Source organism: Aethalodelphis obliquidens, unplaced genomic scaffold, assembly GCF_003676395.1.
Source record: "Aethalodelphis obliquidens isolate GAN/ISIS:26980383/991018 unplaced genomic scaffold, ASM367639v1 scaffold2, whole genome shotgun sequence".
Classification (NCBI taxonomy): domain Eukaryota; kingdom Metazoa; phylum Chordata; class Mammalia; order Artiodactyla; family Delphinidae; genus Aethalodelphis; species Aethalodelphis obliquidens.
This window is the reverse complement of record NW_020837946.1, coordinates 65,395,980-65,413,138: the sequence shown is the minus strand read 5'-3', so window position 1 is coordinate 65,413,138 and position 17,159 is coordinate 65,395,980. Positions and strand designations below refer to the sequence as shown.

The 17,159-nt window shown below is 38.0% G+C and overlaps 1 protein-coding gene across 5 annotated transcripts in view; it reads right to left on the bottom strand.

The window, feature by feature from the left end:
- The window catches only part of SCN1A (sodium voltage-gated channel alpha subunit 1), a 161,074-nt gene that overhangs the window by 128,599 nt on the left and 15,316 nt on the right, over nucleotides 1-17,159 (bottom strand). For 4 of the 5 annotated variants that reach the window (XM_027129279.1, XM_027129304.1, XM_027129300.1 and 1 more), the window contains exon 1: nucleotides 14,485-14,920. The exons of the other annotated variant lie outside the window; for it this stretch is intronic. The gene's annotated coding sequence lies outside the window, so the exon portion shown is untranslated. Of the gene's footprint in view, nucleotides 1-14,484; nucleotides 14,921-17,159 lie in introns of those variants that run through there. 5 annotated transcript variants of the gene reach the window in all.

Genomic DNA, 17,159 nt, shown 5'->3' with positions numbered 1-17,159 from the left:
AGTAATGGCAAACACACGAGTATAATATGATAAATATTTTCCTTATTCAGCATAACTTCAAGGGACTCAGTTACCTGCATTATAATAATTTCAACTAAGGCATGTCCACAGTGTAACAGACATAAATGTACCACAGAATAAGATGAATTATCAAATTCGTCCTTGTCATATAAATTTTTGGTCTCAGGACCTCTTTATATTGTTAATATTATTGAGGACCCCCAAAAGCTTTTGTTTATATGTGTTAAGTTTATTAACATTTACTATATTAGAAATTAAAAGAGAACTCATGAAAATATTTATTAATTAATTTATAAATAAAAATAAGAAAGCAATAGCATGTTAAAATAATATTTTAGGTGAAAAATAATCATAGCCCTAAAAGAAAAAATCTACTGAGATTTTAAAAATATTTTTTATTCATTTTATTTTTATTACTTTACTATATTTTATAAATTTTTAAATCTCTTTAATATCTGGCTTAATGTCTAGGTTCTTAAATTTGCTTCTGAATTCAATGTTATAATTTACATTTGGATGAAGAAAATCTGGCCTCACATGGATATGTAGTTGAAAAATTTTAACAGCCTTTTCAATATATGTTCAATATATTGAATATATTCAATATATATTTCAATACATATTCAATAATCGTCTTGTGAATAGTCTTCTTTGATAGTCTACCAAAACTAGGCAAATGGAATCCAAAACCATATCAATGAACTTGTACTCTGCTACATTAAAGTGTGTTGCTTTATCTTGCACTTTGAATGGATCTATTATCCATGTGTGATTTTGTATCATTATGCACTGCTCATTTGTAAAACATTGGTTGACTGAGTTATGCAGATCTTTGAAATGTTTGTTAATATCACCACTCATCACATCAGAAAATCCTTTAAATCTTGAGAAGCTGTTGAACTTATGGTGGCAGATACAAGTTTTCCAAAGTTCTAATTTTTCTCTTGAATGTTCTCTTGAATGTTCCTTGGTAACAAATACCCTCAGTTATTTTTCTTGAAATGACAGGCTCACTTCACTCAATTTCAAAAATTCATCTGCCAGATATCCAAGCCTAGGTAACCACAATTTGTCTGTCAGTCATTTTTTCAAGTAAAAATGGTGTTCCATAGAAAACTGGCTAATTCAGCTTGCAACTCAAATAATTACACAAGTGCTTTTTTTTTGAGTCAGTCATCATCATACCTTGGTTTGTGGAAGCTTTTTTTTTTTTTTTTTTGCAGTACGCGGGCCTCTCACTGTTGTGGCCACAGGCTCCAGATGCGCAGGCTCAGCGGCCATGGCTAACGGGCCTAGCCTCTCCGCGGCATGTGGGATCTTCCCGGACCAGGGCACAAACCCGTGTTCCCTGCATCGGCAGGCGGACTCTCAACAACTGCGCCACCAGGGAAGCCCGTGGAAGCTATTTTTTATGTGTACTTCCCATTTCAGCACACAGAACATTTAAAACAAGTGTACTTATGTATCTAGATGAAATAGAATCAATACCTTTTCCTGCTTCATGTTTAGTAAAACTGGCTTTTAATTTTACTTATATATTTACTTACTTATTTTTACTGGGGGTGAATGGTACTGAAGAATACCACAACTACTAGTACAGTTTGGCGCCTTTGTCTTGGTAAGTGTTAAGGCTAAGAGTTTTAATTGCTCTTGCACCCTAAGTGCAAACGTCAATATGGTGAAAAAGGCAAAAAATGTTTTTTCTTATGAAAATACTCTTGCCCTGAGGGACACCCTAAAAGGTTTCAAGAGAACTCAAGGAGGTCTATGGACCATACTTTGAAAATAACTGCTGAAATTGTGTTAATAATTTTTCTATTTTTTGGACTACATTCTATATGCATCAAAGGTTCTGAACATACTGAGAACACTACTGTGGAAATATTTTCACATAACCCACTGAATGGAGGGAGGGTCAGAAATGAAATGTAAAATCCGAGGATAAAACAAAATGCCTAGTAATGAAAAAAAAAATGAGAGTAAGGGAGAGCAAGAAAAATGTTGGCTCCAGAGAAGAGAAATCTGAGATTCCATTATTTGTCATCTTATAGAGAGTTTTATGGAGATCACCCTCTTCTTTTCTTTGCTTACTGATTTCTATTTAACTTTTTTACTATGTCCAAACTTCCTTTTCGGAATTTCTTCAAAGGACACTCTTGTCTTCATTCATACAGGTTGATCTATAATCCTCTGAATGCCTTAAATATTGCTGTGCAATCTGCCAGACTCCTCAAATCACCCAAATCCTGAAACACCAAGGGCCAGGCAGCACAGAAATTATGGTATTCTAGACCTGAAACCAGTCTGTTGCCTCTTTGGTTTTGTACCAACACACTGACATACATAGCCCAAAATATCTGGCCTTTGTAAATGGCATATCACATTCCAGGGTAATATCAAAACTGCTGCCTGGGAACATCTGTCAAGTCTCAAAGTAACTCTTCCCAGGATTTTCAAATCCACTGAATTTCTTAGATTGAAATATTTCATGTGACAGAATTCTCTTAGTTTTCCCTCCTCTTTCAATATACACTTAGAAACACTGAACTCTAGTTCCTTTTTGTTCAATATTTGTCTGTAATTTTTTAATTATTAATATGTGCTTTAAAATAATCTAGATAGTCCCGAGCTGAGGTGCTGGCTCTGCCATTTAATGAGGAACTCTAGTCTGAAGGGCCGATAGCAAGGCCTCTGCATGGGGCCAGCTATGAGCTAGTGAAACAGACTAAGCACAAAGGGCAAAAAGGTGGATGGGCTAGGCCTGAAGTGAGATTGCCAGATTTATGTCCTTTCCAGATGAAATGTGGATCCACTAGCAACAGGAGGTGTGAAGAGAGAGGATCTTCAAGATGGCAGAGGAGTAAGATGTGGAGATCACCCTCCTCCCCACAAATACATCAAAAATACATCCACATGTGGAACAACTCCTACAGAACACCTACTGAATGCTGGCAGAAGACCTCAGACTTCCCAAAAGCCGTGTGGCTGACAGGGTCTTTGTGTTCCGCTGGCTTTCAGGCCTGGGCCTCTGAGGTGGGAAAGCCAAGTTCAGGACATTGGTCCACCAGAGACCTCCCAGTCCCACAAAATATCAATCGGCGAGAACTCTCCCAGAGATCTCTGTCTCCATGCTAAGACCCAGCTCCACTCAATGACCAAAAGTTCCAGTGCTGGACACCCCATGCCAAACAACTAGCAAGACAGGAACACAAACCAACCCATTAGCAGAGAGGCTGCCTAAAATCATAATAAGTTTACAGACACCCTAAAACACACCACCAGATGTGGTCCTGCCCACCAGAAAGACAAGATCCAGCCTCATCCACCAGAACAAAGGCAACAGTCCCCTGCACCAGGAAGCCTACACAACCCACTGAACCAACCTTACCCACTGGGGGCAGACACCAAAAACAATGGGAACTACGAACGTGCAACCTGTAAAAAGGAAAACCCAAACACAGTAAGTTAAGCAAAATGAGAATACAGAGAAATATGCAGCAGATGAAGGAGCAAGGTAAAAACCCACCAGACCAAACAAATGAAGACGAAATAGGCAGTCTACCTGAAAAAGAATTCGGAGTAACGATAGTAAAGATGATCCAAAATCTTGGAAATAGAATGGAGAAAATACAAGAAACGTTTAATAAAGACCTAGAAGAACTAAACAGCAAACAAACTATGATGAACAACATCATAGATAAAATTAAAAATTCTCTAGAAGGAATCAATAGCAGAATAACTGAGGCAGAAGAATGGATAAGTGACCTGGAAGATAAAATAGTGGAAATAACTACCACAGAGCAGAATAAAGAAGAAAGAATAAAAAGAATTGAGGACAGTCTCACAGACATCGGGAACAACATTAAATGTACCAACATTCAAATTATAGGGGTCTCAGAAGAAGAAGAGAAAAAAGAAAGTGACTGAGAAAATATTTGAAGAGATTATAGTTGAAAACTTCTCTAAGATGGGAAAGGAAATAGTCAATCAAGTCCAGGAAGTGCAGAGTCCCATACAGGATAAATCCAAGGAGAAACACACCAAGACACGTATTAAACAAACTATCAAAAATTAAATACAAAGAAAAAATATTGAAAGCAGCAAGGGAAAAGCAACAAATAACATACAATGGAATCTCCATAGGGTTGACAGCTGATCTTTCAGCAGAAACTCTGCAAGCCAGAAGGGAGTGGCAGGACATATTTAAAGCGATGAAAGGGAAAAACCTACAACGATGATTACTCTACCCAGCAAGGATCTCATTCAGATTCGATGGAGAAATTAAAACCTTTACAGACAAGCAAAAGCTAACAGAATTCAGCACCACCAAACCAGCTTTACAACAAATGCTAAAGGAACTTCTCCAGGCAGGAAACGGCCTACAATAACAAACCCAAAACAATTAAGAAAACGGTAATAGGAACATACATATCGATAATTACCTTAAATATAAATGGATTAAATCCTCCAACCAAAAGACATAGACTGGCTGAATGGATATAAAAACAAGACCTGTATATATGCTTTCTACAAGAGACCCACTTCAGACCTAGGGACACATACAGACTGAAAGTCCGGGGATGGAAAAAGATATTCCATACAAATGGAAATCAAAAGAAAGCTGGAGTAGCAATTCTTATATCAGACAAAATAGACTTTAAAATAAAGACTATTAGAAGAGACAAAGAAGGACACTACATAATGATCAAGGGATCATTCCAAGAAGAAGATATAACAATTGTAAATATTTATGCACCCAACATAGAAGCACCTCATTACATAAGGAAAATGCTAACAGCCATAAAAGTGGAAGTCGACAGTAACACAATAATAGCAGGAGACTTCAACACCCCACTTTCACCAATGGACAGATCAACCAAAATGAAAATAAATAAGGAAACACAAGCTTTAAATGTGACATTAAACAAGATGGATTTAATTGATATTATAGGACATTCCATCCAAAAACAATAGAATACACATTCTTCTCAAGTGCTCATGGAACATTCTCTAGGATAGATCATATCTTGGGTCACAAATCAAACCTCGGTAAATTTAAGAAAATTAAAATCGTATCAAGCATCTTTTCCAAACACAACACTATGAGACTAGATATCCATTACAGGAAAAAAACTGTAAAAAAAACAAACACATGGAGGCTAAACAATACGCTACTAAATAACCAAGAGATCACTGAAGAAATCAAAGAGGAAATCAAAAAATACCTAGAAACAAATGATGATGAAAACACGATGACCCAAAACCTATGCGATGCAGCAAAAGCTGTTCTAAGAGGGAAGTTTATAGCAGTACAATCCTACCTCAAGAAACAAGAAAAATCTCAAATGAACAACCTAACCTTACACCTAAAGCAATTAGAGAAAGGAGAACAATAAAACCCCAAAGTTAGCAGAAGGAAAGAAATCAAAAAGATCACATCAGAAATAAATGAAAAAGAAATGAAGGAAACGATAAAACTAAAAGGTGGTTCTTTGAGAAGATAAACATAATTGATAAACCATTAGCCAGACTCATCAAGAAAAAAAGGGAGAAGACTCAAACCAACAGAATTAGAAATGAAGAAGGAGAAGTAACAACTGACACTGCAGAAACACAAAGGATCATGAGACATTACTACAAGCAACTATATGCCAATAAAATGGACAACCTGGAAGAAATGGACAAATTCTTAGAAAAGCACAACCTTCCAAGACTGAACCAGGAAAAAATAGAAAATATAAACAGACTAATTACAAGCACTGAAATTGAAACTGTGATTAAAAATCTTCCAACAAACAAAATCCCAGGACAGATGGCTTCACAGGCGAATTTTATCAAGCATTTAGAGAAGATCTAACACCTAATATAGATCAATGGAACAGGCCAGAAAGCCCAGAGATAAACTCACGCACATATGGTCACCGTGTCTTTGATAAAGGAGGTAAGAATATACAATGGAGAAAAGACAGCCTCTTCAATAAGTGGTGCTGAGAAAACTGGACAGCTACATGTAAAAGAATGAAATTAAAACACTCCACTTCCTAACACCATACACAAAAATAAACTCAAAATGGATTAAATACCTAAATGTAAGGCCAGACACTATAAAACTCTTAGAGGAAAACATAGGTAGAACACTCTATGACATAAATCACAGCAAGATCCTTTATGACCCACCTCCTAGAGAAATGGAAATAAAAACAAAAATGAGCAAATGGGACCTAATGAAACTTAAAAGCTTTTGCACAGCAAAGGAAACCATAAATAAGTCAAAAATACAACCCTCAGAATGGGAGAAAATATTTGCAAATGAAGCAACTGACAAAGGATTCATCTCCAAAATATACAAGCAGCTCATGCAGCCTAATATCAAAAAAACAAACAACCCAATCCAAAAATGGGCAGAAGACCTAAATAGACATTTCTCCAAAGAAGATATACAGATTGTCAATAAACACATGAAAGGATGCTCAACATCACTAATCATTAGAGAAATGCAAATCAAAACTACAATGAGGTATCACCTCACACGAGTCAGAATGGCCATCATCAAAAAATCTATAAACAATAAATGCTGGAGAGGGTGTGAAGAAAAGGGAAACCTCCTACACTGTTGGTAGGAATGTAAATTGATACAGCCATTATGGAGAACAGTATGGAGGTTCCTTAAAAAAACTAAAAATAGAACTACCATATGACTCAGCAATCCCACTACTGGGCATATACCCTGAGAAAACCGTAACTCAAAAAGAGTCATGTATCACAATTTTCATTGCAGCACTATTTATAATAGCCAGGGCATAGAAGCAACCTAAGTGTCCATCGACAGATGGATGGATAAAGAAGATGTGGCACATTTATACAATGGAATATTACTCTGCTATAAAAAGAAATGAAACTGAGTTTTTTGTAGTGAGATGGATGGACCTAGAATCTGTCATACAGAGTGAAGTAAGTCAGAAAGAGAAAAACAAATACCATATGCTAACACATATATATGGAACCTTAAAAAAAAGTGGTTCTGAAGAACCTAGGGGCAGGACAGGAATAAAGATGCAGACCTAGAGAGTGGACTTAAGGACATGGGGAGGGGGAAGGGTAATCTGGGACGAAGTGAGAGAGTGGCATTGACATATATGCATTACCAAATGTAAAATAGATAGCTAGTGGGAAGCAGCCGCATAGCATAGGGAGATCAGCTCGGTGCTTTGTGGCCACCTAGAGGGGTGGGGTAGGGAGGGTGGGAGGGAGGGAGATGCACGAGGAAAGAGATATGGGAACATATGTACATGTATAACTGATTCACTTTGTTATAAAGCAGAAACTAACACACCATTGTAAAGCAATTATACTCCAATAAAGATGTAAAAAAAAAAAAAAGAGGGAGGGGATATGGGGATATATGTATACGTATAGCTGATTCACTTTGTTATACAGCAGCAACTAACATAACAATGTAAAGCAATTATCCTCCAATAAAGATGTTAAAAAAAATAATCTGATATTGTCACCTAAGGCTTGTCATTAACCATCTCTTCCTCTTCACACAGATGCCTCCCACTACACCTTCAACACAAATAACTTCACATCTCCAAATGCAACAAATACTAATAATTACCTTCACTGCTCCAACCTGCCACCTCTGGCTCAATAGTGTAAACTGTTAATTTACTCTTGTCATCATTCTATTTGGTAATGATGATAACCTTATAACTTGATTTTCCCAGTTTGAGAAGCTTTATTCTAAATAGGTAAAAATTTATGTACATACTTGTCAGTATTTACAGGGATTTTTGTTTGTTTGTTCTTAGTTCTCAATCTGAGGTCAGTTCTTACTAAAACAATCCATTGAAAATAGTAGATGCTCCAAGAATATAAGATGACTTTCTCCAAATTTTGCTGAATTCTGAAGGGAGAAGTTATATTACCAAATTACACAATTTTCTGGACAATACCCTTTTGACACTTCAAAACTAACTTTATGTTAGATCCTTTCCCAAAGGTAATCTATTTGTTATAAATTTTTCAAAAATACTATATTATACATAGTATATAGAGGAGTTTTGGGCTGATGAAATATTCAAATACTCAACTGTTCCCTAAATAACTTTGAGTTTACTATTTTGATTAGAGATACAATAAACATCTTTGTACAAAATAGACTAACCCATTTCCATTTGAAAAATAATGTATGCTAACTTTTATGCTGATTTTGAAAGCAATACATGCTTATTTTAGAGAATTTGTACAAAAAATACTTTGTTATGTAAAATAAATTATTACCACTGATAATTTTTCATTGTAGGGGTCATTTTATCATTTATTCTTTAATACTTTCTTTTTTGCTTTATGTAATTAGCATGTATTAATTTGTTATTAGAAAAATAAGATGTAATATTTTATTTTTTTAAAAGAAAATTTTTACAAAAGAACATTGAAATTGCAATCCCATAAACTGGAGATAACTATCACATTATTTCCAGGTTTTTTTTTTCTAGGCAAAATATACTTTTTTTGTTTTCCACTGAAATCTAGAAATTCCATTGAAATACTAGATATCTATGTTTTTATGGTACTTTTTAATGTACCATTATATCCTGAATAATTTTGCATGGAAGTAAACACTCCTTGAAATATGGAAGCTCTATAAGATCTCATTATTTGCATGGACGATGATTTATTTAACCTTTCTTGTAACATTGTGTATGTAGATTGTTTTCAGTTTTGTTTGGTGGAATCACTCTTTCCAAATAGGGAATAGTTTGGTGGGACTGTCAGTCAAGGGACCCAGTTCACCCTTAACTAAAGGGACAGAGTCACAACTAACTGTGACCAATCAGATGGTCACTTCCTGGAATTTTAATCTTAAATCTGAATGTTTAAAAAAAAAACAAAACTGAAAACAGTTGAACTGATTCATTCCAGAAGATAACAGCTTGTTGCAGAAACCACCAAAAAGTCAAAAATCTGGGCTACCTGACTGTCATAGTTTTCCTTACTCCTGTCATTTCCAGTGTCTAGATTTTAGCTATCCCTCGAGTATGTGAGCTGTAATAACTTTACAAGACATTACTCATATACTTAAATTAACCTCAGTCTCAGAGTCTTAGGTGTGTCCCAAATGAAACTGAGGTTACTTGAAACACTTTGAAATTAATTATTTTATTTATGTTTCTCCTGAATACCTAATATTTTATATCACTTTTTGTCACTTTTCTCATTGAAACAAATAAGAGCCTTAGCTTAGTAAACTTATCATAGATTGTGAAAATGAACATGACATTGTAGGCATACAAGTGGAATCAATGTCACTGCCATTTTGCTTCTGTGGACTTTATTATTCATCTTGTCTCGTTAAATGCAAACCTCATTAATTGCCTTTATTTGACTATTAACAAACACACAGACAACTCCATATTATCCAGTGGGAAGAAGGCATGAATAATGAAAGACTACCATTAACAACAACAACAATTTCATTGACAATAAAAAATGACTTATCAGTTTCAATCATCTTTACTCATTATTTTAGCAGTCATAAGTATAGCCAAAGACGACTGCTATTGGCTGCACTGTGACCCCTTCAAAATTCATGTGTTGAAGCCCTAACCCTAGAACCTCAGAATGTGACTGTACTGGGAGATAGGGCCTTTAAAGAGGGAATTAAATTAAAATGTATTAGGATGGCCTCTATTACAATCTTACTGGTGCCCTGATAAGAAGAAATCTGGACACAAAAAGAGACACTAGGAATGCCCGTACACGCATGCGCACACACACACAAAACAATATGAGGACCCAGCGAGAAGGCTGCCATCCGCAAGTCAAGGAGAAAGACTTCAGAAAAAAAAAAAAAAAAGCCTGCAGACAACTTATCTTGAACTTCTAACCTCCAGAACTGTGAGAAATAAATTTCTGTTGTTTAAGGTATCAGGTCTGTGGTACTTCATTATGGAAGCCTCGACAAACTCATACAACAAGTAACCCTATTTGAAAGGCACACCTCCACCTCAAGTTCAATGTTTTCCCCTCAACGGTGCTTAGAAAGCAAGAGCAGACTAGCTACATATATTATACAGATAACGTTTGTATAAGTTTGGGAGAGCACGTGCAATACAGTAGAGATTTTCTTTAAAATAATTAGTAAGTAATCTTTCTCCCAAAATGTTAGCTCATTACTGAACTCTATACCATCTCCTTAAATTTCCAGTAGAGTCATTAATGAGTATGCTTTCAATTATAATAAAAAAATTTGACATGAAGTTAGGTCAAAAAGCATTTAACAGTTAAAGGCATATGGGACAATTTTTTCATACTTTAAAGTTATATGGATTCTCCAGAAGGGAGAATCTTACTGCTCATTTTTAAAGAAAAAAGTCACCCCTAGTACCCAGCACATGAAATTATTGCTAATAGTAACATGCTAAAAACACAGACGCACTTAAATATGGCATGGCCAACAAGATAAACAAGACAATTCAATGGGGAAAGAATAGTCTTTTCAACAAATGGTGCTGGGACAATTGGATGTCAACGTGCAAAAGAATGAAGTTGGACCCCTACCTCATATTACATATGAAATCTGGCTTGAAATAGATCACAGCCCTAAATGTAAGAGATAAAACTGTAAAACTCATAGAGAAGAAAGAGAAGTAAATTTTCATGACGTTCGATTAGGCAATGGTTTCTTATATATGACATCAAAAACACAAGTGACAGAAGAAAAAAATTAAAGCCAAAGATTATAGACACTTCATCAAAATTAAAGCCAAGGTTGTAGGTGGAGCATCAAAGGAGGAAGAGGCCATAAGAGAGGCAAGGACTTTTCACCATTTACAGGGATAAACTAAGAAGCAAGGTTTATTCTAAGTTAGAAGAGAAACTCACATTTGCTAGAAAGGAGTGTTAGCAGGTGACTGAGAGAGTGGGAGCAAATAGTCAGGCAATAAAAAGATAAACCATTAGAATGTGAATTTTGAAACAGAAATATAACAACGAAAGGTTTAATACAGATAAACACGAGAGCTGATGCTTGTGTTTTACCGTATTGTTTTTAAATCCCATTAATATGAATTCATTTGCAAAAAAATGATTTGTTCAAACACTCTCAACACCTACTGTGTCGTGACCCCTCTAGGGGAGGTACAGACTGGCTTCCATCCTTAATGTCCACTCCCAGCCCACACCTCCTCAGTTTGGTCATTTCAGGGGGAAAGTCCTCAAGTGCAAGCAAGACTGACTGGGTGACAGGGGCTGCTTTTTTATTTTAACTGATAGTTTACAGCAATCTAACCAATGATCTCATTCAAACAGGTTTTTTATTTTTTCCACCAAAGAGTGTCTTTTAACTACTTTTAAGCCACTTTCACTGCATACCAGGAACTATGGCATTTTTCACAGAACTTTACAAATGGTTAAAACTTTGTGTATGTGTGAAAATGACTTGGCTTAGTTTTTTTTTTTTTAACCTAGTAACTTATCATTAAATATGGGACTTAAATTGACTTGACATTGCTCCTGGATATGTTTTTTATAAACGCCAGGGACAATTAGAGCCCTAAGCACACTCACTGAGACTCCACAGATCTGGCCCCATTTCCTTCCATTTCTTCTGCTCTCGTGATCACTCATGAGGCAGGTGCCATTCCTTATACCTGTCAGACACTGTGCCCTTTGGGACTCGTGTCTTCTCCCTTCCCTCTTCCCAGAATGCTCTTCTCTCACCTCATTCAGATAAAAATTACTTTCTGCACCTCTTGAACATTGTTTTTCTGACCATAGTTGCTCTGAGAATCAATCTCTTCCCCTCCCCTACCCTAGAGCAGTATCATCTAAATTGATCTGTGAAACATGCTTAATTGACTAATCAGAATTTCAAAGGGAAGTGATTACTTCACAGATCCCAGCCCCAAATAGCTGGGATTGTCACTCTGTCTCCACCCTCCCTATAATCTCTTCCTGCACCCCCCTACCTCCACTTCACAGGTCGCTGGGAGATCGGGCCTATGCTCTTGGTATTTACAGGGAGGGAATGATGGGTTAGGCCTCTCCAACGACCCAGGAGGAAAATAATACCTTGTATGGGACCCCAGGCTAAAATTTGCAGGGATGCGTCCCTGTGTGAGCTCATACAAATATAAACCCGTGAGGAGTGCTTTGCCTGTAACATCCTAGAGGTAACTCCAAAAGAATCCCCAATTTTTCCCTTCCTTGTCTGCAACAACCAGAGAAGATGCTCTTCCGTTTTTCCTCTCTGAATCAGTGCCCTCTACACAAGGAACTAGAATGTTTCTTACTGGACTCCTCTTGTGAGATTCCAGAGTTTTCATTCCCTGTGTTGGTGGCAATCGTTTACTTCTGGGTCTCTGGTCTGTCCCTTTGCCCCTGGTATCACTGGTTGGTAAAGCCGAATCCTGGCTGAGATCCCCAGTGCCTTCCTGGATACTGTATAATTAATTAGGCCTCCAATTGTGCCTTCCCCTCCCCTCCCATACATGGAGAAAACCTCTCAACCATGACTTAAAGGGAAACTGCCCTAATAAATGAGTCTCCAGATACCAAATTTCCCAGCAGGAGGGGGCCATGTAAACGGAGACTATTAGTATTGGCAGCAAAATCCAGCATATTATTTTTACCAGTATGACCATTCCGGACATACTGGCCGCCTAGAGAGATATTTGAAAAAACAGACCAGCAATGTGAAGAGGGAAGAAAGAAAAAAAAGCCATACAAATGAGCTACAGTGAGTTTCTTGGAAACTAATTCCCTTGCTCAGTTCATGTGATATAACCAGCCACTGGTGCTCTGTGCTGGTGGTTTTTAACGTTACCTCACCCTCTCCACGAAATTGTTTTCCTGTAAATCTCAGTGGCCATCCATTCCTGTCTACACATTATGTTCCTAAAATAGACACCATCTAAAAATCTCTTCAAGGAGCTTTGTGGAGGAAGGCCTAAATTACAACACTGCTCAAGAGGGATGCGGTGGCTTGACAGCAATTACAAAAGCAGCAGCCGCAAAGGAGAGGCTTAAAAGTTTTTCACCGGAGTTGTTCAGCTTCCCAAATGCACAAATGAGGGGAAAGAAAAGTGTCAGACACTGGTGAACGTGCAGGAGCTCCAAGATGCATCACCCTGGCGTGCCAGGTATTGCAGCAAATAGGAAAGGTAAGCGACCTGCCAACTGGACTGGAGAAATGAGAGCAGGGATCACCAACCTCAGCATGGAATTTTCCTATTTCTGTTTGGCATCAGCCTCTTGGGATGATTGAAAGTGCTTAATGGAGAAATATGTTCCGTTACTACACTAGCACATCAGAAATACCACGTGAACCTGGAAATCCATAGAAAAAAGGGGCCACATTTTATAGGTGTGATAGCAACAGCATTCGGCAATTCGCAAGTTTGCTACTGCACCTCAGAAATATTTAGTCACATGCACATATGGAGAGAATGTTACCCTACTTTGGCTTTAATCATTTCATGGGACATGTGAAAACGCACCTAACACAACTCTTTTTGGACTGATTTGCTAAAGAGGAGTGACAATTGTCATGAAGTCACTGAAGGGAACAAAAAGAAATGAGGGAAGTAAAGGCAGCGGGGGAATGGGGAGTGCCTTTAAACAAATACCTCAAACAGGTAGGAGAGAGGGGATCCATGGTAACAAAGACCTCTGAAAAAGCCTCACGTCCACCCAGAGACATTTTTTTTTGTGCTGTTTGGAAAAGCAAGACGGTTCACACTGGGAACTGAACAGCATCTGCAGCATCACCGCGGACAGTGACCTCTGTGCAATTAACAGTAACTCAACCTTTCCCAGTTGGCATTCCAGGAACAACGGATTCTTTCCCACTACCCTCCAGCTCCTTTGTTAGCCTGCTCAACCTGAGTTACAGAGATTAACTCATTGTCCCCTTCTGATCCAAGGCATGAGGCTTTCCTTCTCAAAAGCCCAGCCTTTGCCGTAGGAGCCTCAAAGCCCTGCAGTGCTCCGACCCCAGCAGCTGTCCCGCTGCCTTCCTTCTTCCTGTGGGGTTAACACTGAGATCTAATTTTTGCTCCATCCTTAGGAATACTACGACCTCTATTCACAGCTCGGCTAGTCCAGTTCTAAAGCACCAGTGAAGGAGGAGGGGGCGTCAAAAGGAGACCTTGAATAGGATGCAGGCAAGCAAAGGCAAGAACTGGCCAGGTGCCAAGCTATTTCAGGCCAAAGAATCCCATCTCGTATCAAAATGCTGAACTGCAAAACAAACCTGATTTCAGTTCGTGGAAGGTGGAGACAGGAGGGGGGAGGGGAAGGGGAGGAGAACAGAGGGAGGAGGGGGACCCGTTGGTCCGAATTCACATGCAAAAATGGACTTCCTGCTCTGCCCAAACTGTATTTCCACGGGCTCTTTTTTTCCCAAAATAACCGGAACGAACGTGCCTAAGATCGCGACGAAACAACCAGACAGCTTACCTGATAAAAAGGAAAATTACCCATCTGCAGTGAGGAAGAGCATCTCCCAAAGACCAGATGATAACAACGTGCCTTCAGTTGCAATTCAGATCCTTCTTGCAAAAGGTGACCAAGTATTTACAAGGGCTGCAGTCTCACTGGGGCAGGACACACATACACAAACACACACACGCACACATACACACATGCACCAGAGACCTCTGCAGTATCCTCTCGGCTTCATCCTCGCCTCACTCTATGGTACCTAATACAAATCAGCAAATAGCTTGTGTTTTTTTTTTTTTTTTTAAAAAAAGGTCGAGGTAGCACCTTACATTACATCGCCATCTAGTGGCCAAACATTAAATATTTTCTCACCAGCCGGATTTCTGTGTTATTTCTCAACCTCTTTTCTCTCTCAGCCTCATCATTTCCCTCTTCCTTTTGACTCTCTCACTATTGCTTCCTCTGTTTCCCCTTCATTCCTAATTGCTCTATCATATCAAATACCTAATGACTGAAAGATGAAAACGTTTAAAACTAAATATAGCTATTTTCAAGTGTAGAAAATAACTTGAGTGTTGTTTTTGAATTTTTGTTAAAAAGTATTACTTTATTCCTACTCTGAATCATTATTATCTTTACAAATTTTAGAACTTGTGAATAAAACTTTGTCTTTTTTATTCCACCAGAAGAAAATTGGGAGGCCCTTTATGACAGATCAATGGCTTTCCATTGGGGATCTACTTGGAATTTTTCTCATTTTTAATATTGTTTTTTAATAGCAGGTTGTTTGTTATAGTGAAGAGCCCAGAGTGAGAGGATGTGAGCTTTACTTCAGCACTCACGAGCATGTGCCTTTGAGCAAGTCCCTGAACTCTTCTGTGAGAACTTACATTTCCCCACCTTCATCTGTGATTAGAGGTTAACAAGATTATTCTCCCACTCTGTCTATGGTTCTATTATCTTTTACTGCAATATATTTCCCCATTTTGTGGACACAACCTACAGCTTAGTTATAATAACATGTTTTAGTAAGCAAATATCTATTTTGACTCAAATTAAGTATTACCTATTGATAGAATTATGAAAGCCATGTGTATCAGGTTTTCCTAAAACAGTGGAGAATTCATGCTAAACTATTTATAACTCCAGGAGATGAGAGTGCAGCTTTCTGTGTTACAAACTGTACTTTAAAACTGAAGCAGTCTTTAGCATTTGGTCCTGCATATGCTCACAATTAACTATGTGTAGATTAATCATGTGGCATAATTTGCAATAAATATTTCATCCTGGTTGTCTTCTATCTAACCCACTTATTGTTGATAACTATTTTGCCTGTGCTTTACCATTTATTAAATGACATCACCTTCAATATTTAATCGTTCTATTCCTTACTATAGGACAGTGTGATAGATACTATTAATATTATTATAATTATTCCCATTATACAGTTGGGAATACTGAGGGTTTTCAGAGCCTTATTGAGATTTACTCAAGGCCACACCTAGCTTGCAAAGCAATAAAACTAAGGCTCTTGGTCCATTTGTTCTTTACAACATACTCAAAAGGCCTCCTTTCTTTCCCTGTTCTAGAATCACAGGAATGTAATTTGCATGTCTCTGTTCTAAAAATATCTACTAATCCTTATTTATAAATTACTCATGGGCCCATCTCCTTACCTATAAAAGAAAAAAATTAAGATCATTTCCTGTGCCAGCTCAAAAAATCCTATACTTCCACAAAAGCTAACCAAGGTAGCATGAACACTTAAAGCTATTCAGAGAATCTCCTGGTGGTCCAGTGGTTAGGACTCAGTGTTTTCACTGCTGGGGCCCAGGGTCAATCCCTGGTGGGGGATCTAAGATCCCGCAAGTCGTGAGGTGCAGGTAAATAGTGTTCTTCAGTCTCTGGTAGAGTCTGGGCAATGTTGAAAGGAGCTGGAGAGACCAGTGACCAATGGACCAATGTTTGGTAAATAATTACCAGGATGTTAGAGATGAAGAGGAAGTGGGAAATATGTGAACTAACAGGCAGTACTTTTTTAAATTTTAGACTAACATGTTACATATGAATGGTCCTTATAGTTTAGAGAAAATAAGAACACCCCTGACCACATGCTTTCATGCCTTCTAATTGCTTATTGCAGAGGTCAATTTTTTGAGTATCTGCTCATAACAGTCATCCTCCCAACAGCTCTCCCTACCTGATCCCCAGAGGTGAACCTGGGCTCCTGGCTACAGAGGACCAGGACAGGGAAGGGTGCGACATGTGATTCTGGCAGCTGTGGGCGCCACTTCACCCTCCCAATGCAGACTCAGGGCCAAGCGGGCCAGGGCGCTGAGACAAGGGAATCATGCAGGTGTGGAAGAGGAAATAGTGACAAAAGACAGAGCCAGAATCATCAAAAAGTCTACAAATAACAAATGTTGATGAGGGTGTGGAGAAAAGGGAACCCTTGTACTCTGTTGGTGGGAATGTAAATTGGTGCAGGCACTGTGGAAAACAGTATGGAGGTTTCTCAAAAAAACAAAACTAGAACTACTGTATGACCCAACAATACCACTCCTGGGTACATATCCGAAAAAGACAAAAACACTAATCTGAAAAGATACACGCACACCAATGTTCATAGCAGCATTATTTACAATCACCAAGACACGGAAGCAACCTACGTGCCCATCAACGGATGGATA